The sequence below is a fragment of the Coptis chinensis genome, chromosome 2, assembly GCF_015680905.1.
Source record: "Coptis chinensis isolate HL-2020 chromosome 2, ASM1568090v1, whole genome shotgun sequence".
NCBI lineage: Eukaryota > Viridiplantae > Streptophyta > Magnoliopsida > Ranunculales > Ranunculaceae > Coptis > Coptis chinensis.
This window is the reverse complement of record NC_141457.1, coordinates 106,287,204-106,300,748: the sequence shown is the minus strand read 5'-3', so window position 1 is coordinate 106,300,748 and position 13,545 is coordinate 106,287,204. Positions and strand designations below refer to the sequence as shown.

Genomic DNA, 13,545 nt, shown 5'->3' with positions numbered 1-13,545 from the left:
ATAATCATCCACTGTAACATGAGCATAGTTCAAAAGAATACATGCAATGGTGGAAAAGGTTAGATACAATCATACAGTGGGATACCGGATACGTCATACTAAATCTAAGATACTGATTCAATGTTTGAACTAAGCAAATATCAAACTAGCCAACAATACTAAATTTAGGGTGTGTTTGTTAAATTTTAACTCATGGAAAGGAAAGGAAATAAAATGGGTGGTCTACTATGGAATGTAATGGAAAGGAAATAATTTTAAATGGTATGTGTTTAAGAACCTTGGGGAAAAAGAAAAAACTGGGGAAAGGAATAATCGTGTTTGTTTTGCAAAAAAGCTATAGAAAGGAATAATTGTATTGTTGGGTCATAGGTGTATTAGTAGTAAGTCCCTATCTATCTATTTCCTTTCTTTTCCTTTTCACAAAATTTTCAGAGGTTCGCTAAGGACACAAAACCTTTTCCATTTGTTTCCATATGAAAAATCTCATTTCCTTTCCATGGATAAACAAACGCCTTAAAAACTATGGAAAATGTGGACCACTCTTATTTTCCTTTCCTTTCCATAGTGTTTCCATCATAACAAACACACCCTTAATCTAATCATGAACATTAACAACATCAAACAAAATTGACCACAAATGGGATACACACAATAAACGATCAAAACTAAGTTTTTGTCGACATAAATATTCGAAAGTTTAAACCTTTTTATGGGAGAAACATGCGATTCACAACGAAGCGACTCATACCAACTGTAAACATATTCTTAAATTTAAACCTAGGATCTTGAATCGTATGAACTCACCAACATCATAATAATCATAAATCAATGATTAAACGTAAACAAACATATCTTAATCCATAGCTTTAGATGAAAGAAACGTGTAGAACAGCAAATGATAACTTGTTTCTCACCCTAAGCCTTTTCTCTAATTCTAATGTATTTTCTTTACCTAATTTACAACTATGAGACATGTGTATATATAGAGAAAAGGGGGAGAGGACAGTTTTGTTAATTGGAGAATAATTATAATTTTCTATAAAAATTAGATTATAATTGGAAACAACTTCTAATTGCCATAATATTTATATGGATTTGGATACTTCATTATATATGCCCATGTTTTGTAAACCAATAATTATATGTGACAATGATGACATGTGTCTATCATGTGGGACATTTTTAGAGATTCAATAAAATCAAACAATCCTCACCAATTCCTAACACATTCACTATCGACGCATCATAAGTCTGGAAAACATAACTCAATCAATATCCCAAACGCATTAAATGAAACTACATACAGAGTCTTCAAACTCGAACGATTGGTTCTATTTCTATAAGTCAAAAGACAAAATCTAACCAGTAATTTTTCTTTGGATGATTTCGACCTTTTCAAAGAGTTAGTTTTCTCTGAAAAATTTGTTCATGCAAATCAACGTCGCCAATTTTATTTTCACTTGTAAATTTATTTTGATCCTCTAGTTTTTAAATCTCATTTCCTAAAAGAAAAACCCTTCTCCATTTCTGGCCTTTGTTTGTTTTTGAGGGCAAAATATCTCTCCACTCCATTCACCACTTCAACTGTATTACTGTGTCGATATTGTGCCTACTGACACACCCCCAAATGCCTATATTCAAAGCTTGATTATTTATGGATGTGAGTTTTAACTCAAAAAACATCAACACTAATAAATAGCCGTGGATCAAATATAACAAAGAACAAATTAATGTGGACAATTTATTAGGCTCACTTTGTGGAGCGTCTTTAGATTAATGCAAATTAGTTTATCGAATAAATAAATATAAATAAATACAAATAATGTGGACAATCCATAATCGACAACGGAGGTGTATTGGAGGAGACAAAATCTACAATTTCAGCACCACCATTGAAAAGTGAATGTCATTTTTTTTCCCCTCTCATTTCTTCTCCTCTCTCATACATTTATCTTTTCCACACAACAGTTTCTAGTATCACAATCTCACTCACGTTAGAAACAAGTCGTACATGACTTCGATACAAATTCTAACGATGAGGGACAGAGCCAGAAATTTGAGTTAGGAGGGGGGAAAAATTACACCACACTATCCCCGTGCACGCTCTCTCATATACCAAACAATGTCGAAAATATTTGATTAACAGTTCAATATCCACAAATTTTCATTAAGTCAAACAGTTGAAAAGTTCAACTCCCACTTTTAAATTTAAAATATTTCGGATGAAATTTCAGATCCCGTGTTGACCAGCGTCACCGCGTCGCGTAACGGTCTTGATGCTTCTCAAAGACGCGTTCGACGTTAAACTATATATGGTCAACTGAATTAATCGATCATTAGCGATTTTACTTTATTGACCTTTACAAAAATCTTAGACAACTTTTTATCTGCACCCACAAGTATGGAAACTACTAAATCTACAACAAGTGTCGGTTAACATCTCATACCACGTCAACTCTCATCCATCAATTGAATCACGTACCAACACCATTATCACACGTGTCTTATCATTATTGCGTTATACTCTCAAACCTTTCCCACACCAGGGTGTAACACATCATACACTCTGTAATTCACTTCACATATTATTATTTTTTATTATTTATCTACTAGGTATTACCTGTGCCTACGGCACGGTTGGTTATTAGGTGCTTATTATGTTGTTTGTGACATTAATCTTGGTACACCCTAGTATTTTCATATGTGTGGCCTATGTGGAAATTTGTAGAGATTTTATTTTGCATTAGAACTACATGTTGGATGACATACGTACTTCCGTGGCATTGTTTATTTTGTGAATGCAAGTATGTGCTAACAAATACCAAAACCCAAATTGAAGTCATGAATTTCATCCAGTGTACTCTCAACAATGGATAGATGTTCACATTTAATGTTAAAGCTAGGTTTTTCTTCATTCATTTTCTAAATGAATGGAATGAAATATCTTTTCTTTCGCATATAAATATGTAAACCAAAGTTTCACATTTGAAACTCTACCAATGTCGGAGAACAGGGGGTATGGAAAAGTGTTCTCAAATTTATTTGTCACTGCCTATAGTTTCCCTGGAGACTACAATTAAGGTGGAAGGAGATAGAAAGACATGGCAAGTAGGAGTATTACACTTTTACATAAATGTCGTGAAATGTCTATTGTTGTCTGCTTAAGATTAATGTCAATCATTTATTATTGTATAACACCAAGCTAGAAATTGTTGACAACACCTTTTATTATTAGATTACTAATCTCCTGAATTTCAAAGAGCACTTATTAATCTATGCTCTGCATGCATTGTGAATTGTTGGAAGACTCAAATTGGTTTGGTTTGCCAAAACCACACAGGCATTATGGTTTTGTTGAGACATTTTCTTTATTGTTTTTTTTTTTTCCAATCGTGAGAGTCAGCTTTAGATGAGCTTTGTAAATGTAGTCGTATATTGTTAAGACTGTTTGATGACCTGGAATGCCGAGGCTGTGCATGGACATATAAATTGGGTATTTGTCTTCACTGGAAGTAAGAACTTTATTGATTGTCTCGTCGGGTGCTTTGGAAAGATTATCCATTATGCCAATAAACAATGTTTAGATAAAAATTACAGAAAATAAAAGCTAAACTTCAAACACAAAAATCACAAAGAACTTGAGAAGTTTAGAGCATATGACATGCATCATTTCGATCTTTACATGACTAAGTAATTTGAATCTCAAATGTTCTTTTGGGTCTAGTAAGCCTAAGACTCCAAAGAATATTGTCAGATAATGTTTAGATCAATGCAATAGAGTGACTGATAAAACTGTAACTAAGATTGAGAGGATCAAACTATGCATGTGAAGTTCAAAGAAGGGATGCCCAACAAACTAACTTGTTTGTTACTTGCATCTTGGTGTAAACCTAGAAGTCCAAGAATGGGAAGAGTACATATTTGTTTGAAGGTTTAATAGTGCAAACATCCTTCAAATATAAGATATTTTATCTACTTGTTGTTTTAATACTTTTGATATGTGGCCATGCCAAAAATTATAGGTGACGTCTAAACTTTGGCCTTTGACACTCCCCAACACACAAATGTGAGATTCAACTTAGTGTGCCTTCAAAAGCATTGACTTCACATGTAACAAACTACATACGGAACAGCCATAACCCATTAACAATTTTTTCACCTCTGCACTTCTCATTTCCACTACTTAAAACTATCTTTTACCTTCTCAGCAAATCACACATGAATAAATTGACTCCATGATTTCTTGCTCTGTAGGGCTATACCAACATTCAACACTAAAAAATGAAAAGAATTTGACTAGATGCAATAAGAAAGTGGGCATCAGCCACCAAGTCATGTTTTCTTGCTCTATAGCACCTAGAAAACTACAGAATAAAGGAACCCACACAACTGACATAAAGCATGGAATTAAATTATATTGCTAAGTTGATTTAAAACAATTCACACTTTCAAGCTTGAGTTCAGTATACCACACACCTAAGATTATCTCTTGTTGAAGCAACTGAATTGAGTTCTGAATATATGTATCTATCAAGTACCTTAATAGCCATGAGACGTCATTAGGTCTTCCATTGAAGGTACTTGAAGTCTCATTACCACCTATGTAGAACTGCAGCATGCTGAAAATAGAAGTAGATCATAAATTGTGGCGTAATGTAACAATGGTTCTAGGTCTCCACTTGACATGCCTAAAGTTCTCAGCAATTCATTAACAATGGTTCGGCATTGAAGTCCTTGAATAGCTTTCGCGTAGGATAACTCTATTTTATGGTTGAACACTTTGCTTGCTTTGTAAGAAAGCATAATGGATTGTCACAATTCATTAAACTAAAACAGTTATGGAATGCATACCTGATATTCAATTTTTTTTCTTGAATTAGCAAAAATCTTATAAATGAAGTGAAAGAATTACAAAGGAGCAAGTAGTGAAGTACATGAATCAATCAAACACTTAAAATTCGAACATAAGTGGGAGCTCCATATTCGACATCCAAATAGGCATACATACAATGTTATGTACATTATGTTGTCTTAATCAAGCTGCACGATTAGCTGTTTCGTGATTGGTTTGCTACAAAGTTCGTTCCCCTCCTCCTTGCAGTTCTCGCATCCTTGATTGAAGTTCCATAGGAGTTGAGTAGTCCAATGAACATAGTACTGCTGCAACTAAGCCAGATCGACTCTCTTTAATGCTTCTTCATTGCTTTCTGAGATCCCACAACATTCAGCTTTGAAACTGGTGTTCCTGCAGCTAACCAAAATAAATTCACAACTGTAATTTCTAAAATCAGCTACATGAACTCACACCCATTGAAGGCCTAGAGCCACCCATAACTTTTTCTATATATTTAAACGTGAACAGTTTAATAAACTGATAAAATAAGGGAAACTACTTAAACCATTGCATCAAATATACTTATAGAATAAAAAAAAAAAATACTGGATAATGGGTTGTTGCAATTTTCAATCCATGAACTTTGCAAAAAAAAATATTAGCATTGATTGAATGTTATAATTGCTTCAACTTAAATGTTTGTTTGTTGCACATGTGCAATTAACAATTAACCAAAGTCTATTTCAACAAAAAGTAAAATACATATTAATGAGCACACAGATTGTACCAATCTCAACAAGTAAATTTTTAGATCATGTACTCCCTGCCACCTATTTGCATTGGCACTTCTCGTTTTTTGCTCATGATGCCCAACCAATTAAATGTAGTATTCTTTGTTGCAGCATCACGAGCCTTCATATTGGTTAAGAATCAACTTTTTATCGAAAGCCTTCAATACGTGGAACTGTTGCAAAAAAGAAGTTCTACATTTAAAAATAATAATAAGTCATCATCTTCTAATAAATTGCGAAGTTTATATCCAAAGCCTTACATACATGAAACACTTGCACTTGCACTATTACAAACAAAGGATTTTGCAATAAAATAAATCTTACAAATTAATAAGTCATGGTCTAGTGTTTAGTTTCCTAAAAAGAGAAGTGCTTAAACATTGCACTTTGATGGGACCCCCTTAGAAAAGCTAGTAAATCTGCAAGGTTGCTTGAGTCACTTCACAACTTGATCTTGATTCTTCCACATACCATAAGCTACAGGATAGCAAACCCAACTACCTAAGGTAGATTTCCTTATTTTATTCTTCACAACTTGAATTTCTTTAGTGAGTCTCACACTACCTCCATTGTTTTGTATCTTATCTGTATGCACCGTTATAATCCATGCATAATATTCTTCTAATGAACATTGATATAAGTTCAGTTGCATATAGAAAAAGCTTTAACAACTTCCTAATGAAGAACCCTGGCAATGATATTACCTGCTTGACAACAATGCACTAACAATGTGGTGTATTTGTGTGTGGGTTGGAGGATGTATGGAACAAATGTTGAGTGTATTTGTGGTGTACTACATCTTTTTAACAAACAAATGATAAAGTTATGAAACACGCAACTGAAACGAATCGAATATTGTACGAACCAACTTCTTCTAAAATCAGGCAACAATCACAGTGAATCCAGCGATAAATAATTGAAAATGTAAAGAAAGTGTACGCCAATAAGTCATGAACACTATCTGGTCCATGTAATGTGTTGAGTCGATCTAGTGTAAAGCAATAGCAATATAGCATAGCTTCCATTTCCAGTCTATTATAAACGCAATTAAGTTGTCTAATACCATAGCTTTTTAGGTTGTGCAATGCTTGGTCAAACGAAAAAGGACATACCTATATTTTAAACTTGAATCCCTAAAGCAACCTCAAATCACCTTATTTTAAAAAAATTCAAGTATGTACTACAAAATCCAATACGGGGAACAACATGAACAAATATAAACTCGAAAGTATGTACAAACCTTGAAGACCCCAACAAGTCTCATATGAAGTCGTTGTCGACTAATAATGCTTGCCTACAATCAACTAAATTTGCTGCTTCCACCATTTTAGTTTACCCATCGAACCCTTAAGAAATAACATAAATAATCAAACAACCAAACGTAAATAAAGTAAATGAACCACGTAGAGGAAACCAAGCAACATATTTGTAGTCCTCTAGTTATATAGTAGTTATGCATGTCATTTCTTAGTGGCCTAAAAATTCATTTTCGAGTTATTGGAATTAGACATTAATAAACATCACCACTAATTTAGACTTGGGCGCTCTAAGAAATTAAAAAATCAAGCCTTACCCCCTAATATTAATAATAATAATAATAATAATAATAAAGGTAGCTACAAACTGCATGTCTGCATGCTTGCCTATTTCACAACCACCGACACACTCATCCAGTTCTTTATCAAATAACGAAGTCAAATCTAACAGATGTAGATGCTCATATTATCCTTCAAAATGTATTGAGTCGACATTAAACATAGTTCCAATACATGCATGGTTTTCAAGAGACTACACCCTTCTCAATCAGACCTACCTCAGTTCCACCACCTGAAGAGGAGTGAGCGTGGCTGTACCGGCAAGCTTTCGTCAGAAAATTTTCAATCGGAAGCTTCAAATTAAATGAAACACTGATAAAATACCACAAACAATCTTTTAAGCATAAAATATGAAATTATCAAAATCAAACAATCGACAAACAAAAGAGAAAGGAACCAACAAATATCATAAGTAGTGGAAACCAAAACAGAAATAACTACGACAATATAGCAGCATAGTTGAAAATATCAAACATTTAAGTTTAGAACTGAAATTCAAAATTTGAAAGCATTTTAAAAGAATAAAAATTATGCATGTGCATTGAAAGAAAAAGAATTCCAATGTACACAAAACATGCAAAAACAAAGGGTTATTTAGGGATTGGTCCTACTTATTTAGGGATATTTAGAGATAGGTCCTAAAATTATCGATTATTAGGCTTTAGTCCTACTTCTATCGATTGACCTTAAGTCAACTTAGTTGACCGTGGTCAACCCATTTTATAATAATATAATTTTCATATTTTATCAAAATGGCCAAACTACCCTTCAGCGTGCTTCGCATGTGACTTTAGAGAGTCGTTGAAAATGGCCAACAATCAACACGTGTCAAAATCACGGAAGCATAATTACTCGATAAACCAATTAAGTTCAAAAAGTTAGAGGGATGATTGCCACAGCCTCTATGAAATCGTCGAGAAGAAGAGAAAGATGGATGGTGAGAAAGGCAGGAGTGAAATGTCTGATTTGAAGGTGAGCCCTTTGTGGTGTTCGTCCTCATCTCTGCGTCGTTGCTCAGACTTGAGAGAAGCTCCTGATTTGAAGGTGAGTGAGTCTTCGTCCTCTTCTCTACATCGCTGTTCTAAGTCTGACTCTGAATAGGCGAAGAAACTATTTTTCCGTTTCTCTATTCGTGATAGTGTTTATTGGTACTGGGTCGATCCTAGCAAGTGTATCAACAACGTTCAAACTCTTTTGGCTCCTATTTGCATAATTCCTTACCCTGAAATCGGCAAGTGTAGTGGTTATGTCGCTCTTGGGTCCAAGATCTTTATGATGGGTGGTATTATCGGTGAACCTTCAAAAAAAGAGAAACTTGAAGGTTTTACGGATATATTCTCCTTTGATACCAAAACCAACAAATAATCAATTTTCAATGGCTTAAAGGAGTCCCGCTCACTTGCTTGCCAAGAGGTCTAATCCAGCGCTAGAAAATCTATGTGTTTGGAAACAATTTTTTTGAACCAACACCCTGGGCTGAAGTTTTCGACCCATATATAATTAAACTTATCCTGCCCTCTTCCTAACCCTCCACATCAGGTCACTCGTAAATGTTTTGAATAATTTCTTAGAACTCTTGTTGCAAATGGGGATAATATAAGATTCTTTTGGTTTTGAATAATATTGTATCCTATTTCGATGTGAAAAATGAGTCGTTGACTCAAATCCCAATTCCTATTGGCAAACCATATCCTTGGTCTGATCAACCAATTAAGTTAAAAAAAATTAGAATTTGATACAACATAGAATTAGTCTTTTAAGAGTTAACCCCTCCTGTATTTGAGTTAATTAGGTTTTGGTCCTACTTTTTTGCCATTAAAGAGTTTGAATTTAAGTTCATGAAATACCTTTGGTGAATTTAAGTTGATGAAATATCTTTGGTCAGATTTTGACACGTGCCCATTGTTTGGCCATTTTCAACGACTCTAAAGTCACATGCAAAACACGCTGAAGGGTAGTTTGGCCATTTTGATAAAAATTGAAAAATATATTATTATAAAATGAGTTGACCACAGTCAACTGAGTTGACTTAAGGTCAATCGATAGAAGTAGGACTAAAGCCTAATAATCGATAATTTTAGGACCTATCCCTAAATACCCCTAAATAAGTAGGACCAATCCCTAAATAACCCAAAAACAAATGAATCTCTCTAGAAATTCTTGGATCGTTATGTATATATGAAGCCATAACAAAGGTGTACACTTGTCATAAATTGCAAAAATCATTGTTTTGAGTACCAAATTCATTCTTGTTTATAGAACACCTTCTCTCAACTTGGAATTTTCATTTCATGCCGAGTCAAAATATAATGGTTTATTACAGAGATTATTATTACATAGAAGAAAAGTAGATCTTAAAAAGGAAAATCTTAGAATGTGAAAATGAGGTGTATACTATGCTAGTTCATTATTTACCTATTAGGGAGGGGGCAGTGGTATCTGAATCTCGAATCATGTATAATAAACACATTTCACATATATACCTTTGGTATGTATCCAATTACCAGCAAAGCACTTCACATGTACTAATAATTCTGCAACCAAAAGAAGAGCTTGGGGATCAGAAATATTAATTTGCTCATAAAGCTAGAATAGGTAAACAAATAGTTCAGGTAACAATCCATTTTTAGAACTAACCTGCTGCAAAGATGAGCAGTAAAACCCAGTCTAGCATTTAAACGAAGAATTAGGAAACAAAAGCCTATTGAGCAGATACCAACTAAGTGGCGACCCCATTCGGGAGCGTGACTCATCCTTTATTTACCACTCTCACTGGTTTTGACAAAAACTAAATTCGAAGTGTTAACTATTATTGGTAACATAGCACCAAACATAAAACACACTCACAAAAAACATTTTGTGCAACATTTGCACGAGAAAGTAACAACTATTGTTTACCATGGTTTAGCAGCTCAGCAAACATCATGAAACCTAAAATCTTGAATATCCTATTTCAAATTGAGAAGCGATACAACTCCTAGTGTAATAACAACACGAATTAATGAGTGGTGCAGTATCAAGTCCAACAGGGAGGAAAAAAAAATACTAAAAATGACTTTAAAAAATGGAACTTACCTCATGTTGAAGAACTAAACTCATGCCTTAGGTCCAAGAAACCTAATGGACCTATAGTATAATCCATTAGCTTCATCACTTTTAAGTAGATGTACCTAAACCAAAGATAAAGTAGAACAACTAAATCAAAGATCCCATCAACAAATTTAGAAAATAGTATAAGAAAACAATGAAATTAATTCTTTACTTTAAAACTTAATCAACATCAATGAACGTAGAAAAAACGTAACATGGAGGGGAAAATTAAAGAAATAACAAAAATTTGTAGAAACTAAAAAAATGAAGATGAATAGATACCCTGACCGCCTTAGCCCATCACTCGTCTTGACCTCGAGAGCTTATTTAGTGTGAAAGCTTTGAGAAAAGGTAGAGGTTGGGTTAATATGAAGAGGTGTCAATAAATTTAGAGGTGCTAACGTGCCAATTAATACGCTAATTAATCTGGCGTTGCTGTGCTAATTAATATTCTCATCATACGCAAATGAGAATATCAAACGTTTTTGCTGCAAAAATTGATTATTGGCAAATCCTTAATTTTGTTTAAAGCCAATTATAGTGCATTTCAAATTTGAAGCCCTGTGTAATCTATTGAATTTCAACCCCAAACAAAGGAAAAGTAAACAGCGTAACCGATGCCCATGTATTGAGTTGAGCTATTAATTCAACACCAATTAATAGTTTTGGTTTGGTTAGTACAGAACCAAAACCCACTTCAAACTCTGGTAAGAAACGACTCACCTGCTATGGAATTGAAGTGATCTCCTTCTAAGCCTTTGCCCCTCCTTTCATGCATGGTAAAATTGACGACACTCAAATGTGAGTGTAAGAGCCAATGACAGGAAAATAAGAGAGAGGAGAGTGGGGATTGCAAAGGTCGCGACATTAAGCATAGAAGGCGAAGTGCATTTTAGGCATTTTTTAGAGGGATTTAATTACTGGTTTTAAAGCCCAATCGGGCCTAAAGTACGCACATATTCTTATCAGCCCACTTATTGTGCTTTTACTCATTCAGTCATTCAAAGTTTAATCCACTTAAAATCAAATAAATGATAATTTAAAAATTAAGAAATTAAATGAGAAAGTTAATTGGCATTCACATCTGAAGTGATCCCAACCACAGATCTACCCCGCATTTAACTCAGATCCCCACGAAATCCCCACCACCCGGCCTTTGTCTATCCATTTTGTTTTGTTATAATAGATTCTGAAAAATATTTGTAACTATGTAGAGTTATAAGATATGAATATTATATTGATTACACATCCAAATTTCTTGTAACTTGAAAACCCCATGCTTCATAAAAAGATAGAAGACAACCTTGATAAAAACCATTCGACTTCTATTTATTGTTAAATAATAGAAGTTTGATTAAAGTTTTGTTAGAATGTCCAATAAGGCGAAGATCATACTTAAACTACTTGAATACCAAGTCATTCCCAGTCATACGAAAATAGATATGATAAACACTATTTTAAATGCAAAATAATACTTGTCAAACATTCTAACTACATATAATACAACTATATTTTGAGGTTAGCTCAACGCAATTGTATCCAATTTTTTGATTTATCGTTAATTATTCATTGAGATTAGTTTAATGTATTTGCATCCATTCTAATTTCCATTTAATTATACTTTGAGTTAGTTCAATGCAGTTGCATCAAATTTTTTATTTCCCGTTACTTATTCTTTTCGGTTAGTTCAATGCATTTGCCTCAAGTTTCCGATTTTACGTTAATTATTTTTTGAGGTTAGTTCAATGTATTTGCATCCATTTTCCGACTTCACATTAACTATTCTTTGAGGTTAGTTCCATGCAAAAAATAATAATAATAAATAAATTGGGTTAGTTCATTCAATTCATTTAAATTTCTGAGAATTCTCGGTGATTTTCTTTAGGTTAGTTTAATGCAGTTGCTTCCAGTTCTTGATTTCTCGTTAGTTATTCTTTGGGAGTTAGGTCAATGCAGTTGCATACAGTTTCTGATTTAATGTTGATTATTATTTGAGTTTAGCTAAACACAATTACATCCAGTTTCCGATTTCCGTTGATTATTTTTTGAGATTAGTTCAATGTAGTTGCATACTTGCACCCAGTTTCCGATTTCCAGTTAATTATTTTTTAGGTTAGTTCAGTGTAGTTGCATCGAGTTTTCGATTTTTCTTTAATTATTCTTTGGGGTTAATTCAAAGAATTTGCACCCAGTTTTCGATTTCCTGTTAACTATTATGTGAGGTTAGTTCAATGTATTGTATTCAGTTTTCAATTTCCCGTTAATTAATTATTATATGTAGTTAGTTTAACGCATTAGTATTCCGTTTCCGATTTCTTATTAATTATTTTTTGAGGTTTGTTCGTTCAATTTGCATCAGATTTCTGATTTCCCGTTAATTATTCTTTGAGGTTAGTTAATTGTGTTTGCATATAGTATCCGATTTTCTGTTAATTATTATTTGAGGTTAATTTAATGCATTTGCATCCAGTCAAGATTTCTAGGTTAATTATTCTCTAAGGTTAGTACAGTGCAGTTGTGTCCAATTTTCAATTTCCTGTTAATTATTCTTTGAGGTTAGTTCAATGCACTTGAATTCAGTTTCTGATGTCCTATTAATTATTCTTTGAGGTTAGTTCAATACATTTGCATCCAGTTTTTAATTTCTCGCGCCGTTAATTGTTATTTGTGATTAGTTCGATGCGCGTATTTGCATCCAGTTTCCTATTTCACGTTAATTATTCTTTGGGGTTAGTTCTATACAAGGGGGAAAATAAATTAGTTCCATGCATGCAGTTTCATTCAATTTCTAATTTCTCGTTAATTATTCTTTAAGAAATCTGATTTCTCGTTAATTATTTTTTGAGGTTAATTCAATGCATTTGCATCTAGTTTTCGTTTTCCCGTAAATTATTATTCGAGGTTAGTTCAATGCATTTGCATCCAATTTTCAACTTTCTTTGAGGTTCGTTTGATACATTTGCATCCAGTTTCTGATTTCTCATTGATTATTCTTTGATGTTAGTTCAATGCATTTGCATCCAAACCGATTTTTCGTTAATTATTTTTTGAGTTTAGTTGAGTTTAGTTGCGTCTAGTTTTAGATAGATTTTCCATTATTTATTATTTAAGGTTGGTTCAATACAGTTGCATTCAGTTTCAAATTTCCTGTTATATATTCTTTGTGGTAAGTTCAATGCATTTGCATCTAGTTTTCGATTTCTCATTCATTATTATTTGAGGTTAGTTCCATGAA

The 13,545-nt window shown here is 33.3% G+C and overlaps 1 long non-coding RNA gene across 1 annotated transcript in view; it reads right to left on the bottom strand.

The window, feature by feature from the left end:
- Positions 1-5,541: 5,541 nt before the first annotated feature.
- The window catches only part of LOC147520120 (uncharacterized), a 77,669-nt gene continuing 69,665 nt past the window's right edge, over positions 5,542-13,545 (bottom strand). Inside the window, exon 4 of the long non-coding RNA XR_015212440.1 lies at positions 5,542-5,798. This is a non-coding gene — a long non-coding RNA (uncharacterized LOC147520120). The remainder of the gene's footprint in view (positions 5,799-13,545) is intronic.